Source organism: Equus przewalskii, chromosome 15, assembly GCF_037783145.1.
Source record: "Equus przewalskii isolate Varuska chromosome 15, EquPr2, whole genome shotgun sequence".
Lineage (NCBI taxonomy): Eukaryota > Metazoa > Chordata > Mammalia > Perissodactyla > Equidae > Equus > Equus przewalskii.
The window spans coordinates 51,524,822-51,530,821 of NC_091845.1; positions in this window are offsets into that span (position 1 = coordinate 51,524,822).

The following is a 6,000-nucleotide window of genomic DNA, read 5'->3' on the forward strand; positions in this document are numbered from 1 at the left end:
ATGTCTACGTTTTACTATGTCAATCCCTTCTCAGACTCATTAATGTTTCATTAACTGATCAAGTACTTTTCAGACTCCTTGATCTGCCTGATATTCATGTCCCTCTGTTATTTGTCCACATCTGACCTTCCTGGTATTATATTCCATCAATTTCCTGAACAAAATCTCTGTCTTCCAAATTTGTCTATTCCCCAATCCTGAAGTATTCCACCCTGACCTCTTCTCGGTAGCATTGACTCTGTCTCCTTACATGTGCTAATTGCAGGGAAGGCAAAGATGAATAAGCTACTTGATGAATTCACATATTCTGGTAGAGAACAGAAGACAGAAATATAAACAAATAAATCACAATAAAGTAGATAATATGCTAAAACCAACATATAATCCAAGTGCTATGAAACGATACAACATAATGGAAAAGACAAAGTCCACATTAAAAACACACGCCAACAAATGCTTTGTATCTTTTAATCCTACCAATTATAGCAGGATAAAACAGACATATCCAAGTAAAATTTTTATAGTAGAACCTCAATAACAGATCAGTATTAATTAATAAAAAGTCCCAATAGTAGAATATTTTGAAAGATAGGTTAACTTGATATTCTTCAGTTTTCAGTGAAAAAATTCATTGTGTAAAAGCTTATATAACTAGAGATACAGAGCTATACAATGGGCACTGGATTCCGCAGCGTGACTGCAGGATGCAGAAAAGTTTTTGTTTAGCTCTTTCCTACACTCTCCTCACAAAAGCCAAGAGCAAAACACTAAAAGCAAAACAGTAAAAGGCATCTTTTACTGAACACTCGTTCACATCACTTTTCATATACTGTCTGTCACCCTTCAGAGCAGGTGGTATCATCTCCCACTCTGGGGAAATTGAGATTCAGAAAGAAGTAAGTTTTCCATGATCACAGTGCTGGTAAGTGATAGAGAATATTCAAAACAACATTGCATGTTACATATAATTTTATTCATATTTTAGATTAAGTTTTCTCGACCACGAAACTACTGAGGGGGCCTGTCTAGGGCATCGTAAAATACTTAACAGCATCCCTGGAGAAGCCAGTAGCACACCGCTGATTGTGACAATCGAAAATGTCTCCAGACATTGCCAAATGTCTCCTGGGGAGACAAAATCACCTCCAGTTGAGAACCACTATTCTCAGCTCTCTCTGTGAAGAAACTATTCAGCGGAATTTTATTTGAGCAAAGTCATACAGCCAGTGGGTGCTTGAGACACAATGTGCATCAGAATACATGCTCAGTTTTTCATTGTGCTCAGCACCAATTCAAAAGTTATAGGACACTGTTAAAATAACACTTAAAGAGGAATTTTTGGCTTTAAGTAGGTTTATCAAAAGCCAAGGAACACTGAAAGCAAGCATTCAAATCAAGAAGTTGGAAAATTGAAACTAAATTAAAGAGAGAATTGAAAGGATAAAATAAAACTAAAGGAGAGAAATCAGTGAAATATAGATCAAACAAACAAAACAGTAAAGAAAGTTACCCAAATCAAAGATAGTTCTATAAGAACAGTACAAGTAATATATATATATATATATATATATATGCAAAAATATCTTATATGTATGTCCATTTTACTAACCTGTTAATGTAAGTGTAAAATCCCAAATAGAATATTAGTTAACTAAATCTAATGGTGGATTAAACATATAATACATCTTGATCAAGTAGGCTTATCTCAGGATTGCAAAGATGGTTTCATGCTTGAAAGTCAGTTGATAAAATCTAGCACCCACTTATAACATATAAACAAACTGCGAGAGCTCTAGTAATAGAAATGAACATCTTTAACATAATAGTGATTAAAACTCCACTCTACATCAAGCAAAATACTTAGCTGAGAAATTTTAGATGCATTCCCATTTAAGATGACAAGAGTGACCTTACACACTGTTGTTTAACATTAGATGTCTGAGTCAACGCTACAAAACTGAAAACATGGCAGAAGCGTCAAACTTGGAGAGAAAGAGATAAAATTCTCATTATTAGCTGATGATTTGATCTCCTACTTTAAAAACTAGGTAGAAAAAAACAGTATCAAAACTAATAAAAGAGTTCATTACCATTGCCAGATGTGAGATTTGTTTGAAACAAATGCAAAACAATACTCATCTTACTCAGGACATTCATGCATATTATACACACATGCCAAACACATCAGAGTTGATGTTCATAGTGGGAGTGGGGATCAGGAATGAAGGGGAAAAAAGTGAAATAAAAGAGGAACCTTAAATAGACAAATAATAATAATGTTCTATGAACTAAAGAGAATGAGAAACACCCCTTTGTACCTGAGTTCCGAAGCAGAGAAATATAACAAAAAGGAATGTGACCAGTGCAGGATGTGTCTCAATTTGTCCTAGATTTCAAGCCCACAGTCTTTTCCATTTTAACAGGCCAGTTTGCTAAAATATTTTACACTGTACCATGGTTTCTAAAACTGTCACCAGTTAGCCTAGGGGATTAGTATCCCATTTATCTACAACATCTGTGTGTAGCCATATTTTATAAGACAGTACCAATAGAGTCAGGATGGTACCACAGAAAAAAAAATCACTGGGCTAGGAGTGGGAAGCCCTTTCTTTAACTGTCTTTTATGACTTTGAGAAACTCATTTAATTTCTGGAAAGTGATTGGCTTTCAAGAGATGTTCTCCCAGTCTTTCCCTTGTAGAATATCTTATATCCAAATACAGAATCCTGGGAAAATCCAGCAAAACCACTCTTGGCATTCACATGCATATTGACTAACACATGAACCCTCAGTTTTACCAAGAGTCAAGAAGCCACTTAGAACATGAAAATATATGTTATTTCATCCTAAAAAGTTAAGAAATCCAGCATAAAAGAATGACAAAAGGAAATTTTTTAAATATAAAGCATATTAATCTGGAATCTTTGTCAAAGTGACTCGGTGTATAAATTAATTTCAAGATCATGAAAAGATTCACTGGTATTCATTTTTTAGCTAAACATTCATTGATTTATTCATTTGATAATGAGAACCTACCAAGGTCAACGCACTGTTGTATGTACTAGGGAATCCAACTTTGCATGGACACTGTCTTCGTGGATTTTACAGGCTAACAGGAAGAGAAGTACTAACCCAATTATTACATAAGTAGCAAACATGGTTAGTTACACTATGACGCATGCTAGTGCTATAAGAATTTAAAACAACAGGTTTGTACCTGGCTTGAATGACATCAAGGAAAACTTTCCCTATGGATGAGGCGTCTAAGTCGAGCCCAGAAGGGTGAATGTAAGTTGGGCAGCTGAAAGAATTGAATAGAAAAGGGGAAAATGTTCCAGAGAGAGACACCAGACATAAAGGAGAAGGTCATGTAGTTAAAGGTGTTAGAAAACATTGTAAAAAATATGAGGAACAGTTAAAGTACTTTAAGAAGGGAGTTGACATGATTAGATTTGCATTTTTCAAACATTTCTCTGGCTGCTGTGTAGAGAGTAGATGCTATCTAGAGAGTGTTTTGTAGAAAAAAAAGAATAAATGTAAAAAGATATTTACAAAAGTCTAGTTAAGAGATAATAGGACATAGATTAGGGTAGTCTAGGTAAGTGGAGAAGGTAAGAAGTTCATGGATTTAAAATACCTATAGAAAATGGGATTTACTTGACTTTGGTATTGACTGGCTGTGAAAGATAAGGTAAGAGAGAAATTCAGAATGATTTCCGGATTTCTTTCTTGGACTTGGGTGGATTCATTCAATGAGATGGACAAGACGGGAAGAAGACAAACTTAATGTGAATAATAATCTGGTTCCTAGGAGCAGAAACATATCAAATCTAGTTTAAGTGCAGATTATAGAGACAAAGCGTTCATAAGTTTCCTACCATGCACCCACAATAAAGCCTACCATTAAACACACTGCTCCATTCTCCTCACGTTGAAAACAGTGCTCCACACTGACATCCTGTGATCTGATCTGTACCTCCCTTGATGTAGGCCTACCCAGTTTCTCTGTCTTTCTTCTCTAAACTACCCTTGTCTACTGCTTATCATTTGGGCCTAGACAAGACTGCTTCCCCTTAATATGTTAACTTGTACATTCCTGTCCACTTAAGTCACTCTTTTTCTTTCTCTCCGATACTATTTAATGTTAGTTTTGCTGAGGCTATCCTTCCTTTCTCCAAGTTTTACTCATCTCCTTGAGGAAATACGTAGGCACTCTCCAACAGGTCTAAATTTCTAGAGACCTGGGGAGAAAAGAAGTCAGCAAAATCTAATACAAGTATTACTTGACCACTGAAGAAGAGTCACACAGTTCTCAAACTAAAATATTTTTAATATGACGGTCTCATCATGGGAATGAGACAGGATCATTTATATACAATGTTGCTACTTTGGGAAAAATCACAATTACTACTGACATCCCTTTGAAAAATGGCTTCTCTTGGGCTGAATATTAACTCTAGTGGAACAGATCTCCAACGGTAGTAAGTTCCTTCTTATAATGAGATCTCAACTTCAACTTTCCAGCTAAGTCTCCTGGCTTGCTATTATACATGAACCACTGAGCTTGTGTCTGCTTTGCCCATAAGCCTGTCATCAATTCAAGCAGTATTACTTTTTCAAACTTAAAAAAAAAGAATCTAATCTGTTTTAAAGTAGTTTCATTTTTTTCATAATAGAAGGATTTCTTTCATTAAAAAATGCTTCTTGTTGCAATAAAGTTTTCTGCTAAACAAAATATCCTGTTATAGATGGATGATTCAATGACATTGAAGGTTGTATTTCCTGGTTCTCCTAAGTAGATGTGAATCCTAATTGTGGTTAGTCTGACTTTACCTTAGCAGTTTTTAGTCTGACCTCTTCCTCATATGTAGTTAATTTAACACTGATTACTCAGTAGGATAATACTGATAAGTGATTCTTTTTCTCTATTTCAAGCTGCGGAGATTTACAGACTTCTAAGGACACTAATAGCCAAAGACTGGATAGTAATTATGATCCCCAAGAGAGAAGAAAAAAGATTCATTGGCTAACAAACAGACTCCTGTTTATACCTCCAGGATTAAATAAAATGTGTTGGCTTTATAGCCCATGATTTGACTACAGAGATTAGCATGTAAAAATAGTGACAAAGCATCTAAAGAATTGTTGAAGCTGAAGAAGACATGACTTACTTGCAGAACCACAAAGGTAGATACCTTTGCTAATGTACAGGCCTCATCTTTCAGGAGATGTCACTCATAATGCAGGCCTAAAACCTACAATATCTGTGACCTTGAGTGGCAAAATGGAGAACCAATAGCTGATAACACAATGAAGACCTGACATTTAATCTATATTGCCTCATTTAGAACCTAATCTAGGAACTCTCCTTTATTACCAAGAAATCTAACATTTCTCCCTCTCTGTAGTTTTCTTTCCCCTCAGCACAAAAGATGCTCAAGTTTCTCCTAACTTGAAAATAAAAACAACAAACAACAAAAACCCCTCCCTTGATTCGTCAACCAACTACCTCAGCTCTTTCTTTCCCTTCATAGTCAAGCTTATGAAAAAAAACCTTCCTCCTCACTTGCTCACCCATGAAATTCTCAATCTACAGCAAACTCATTTTATCACCGCTGAAACTATTACCAATGATTGTTATGACTAATGTGACTATATAGCTTATCACCCAAATCAGATGCTTTTGAGAGTGCAAAAGGGCACCATTAATAATTAACCATCAACTTGGGTGCCCTGAACAAATAGAGCTTATGGTCATAATATACATGACCTCCTAGCAGTAAAATCTGATGCACTTGATTAGACGTTGACCTTTCTGCAAATGCTGATTTTGTTGGCTGTTACCTCCTGTGTGCAGGTCTATCCTCCTTTACTTTATGAGACATCCCATTTTCCTGGATTTCCTCCCAAACATTTTGTTGCCTCCCTCCAGTGTCCTTTGAAGTTCTTTCTCTTTTTATTTATTCAGTTTTCATGTTCCTAAGGTATTGGTCCTGGACA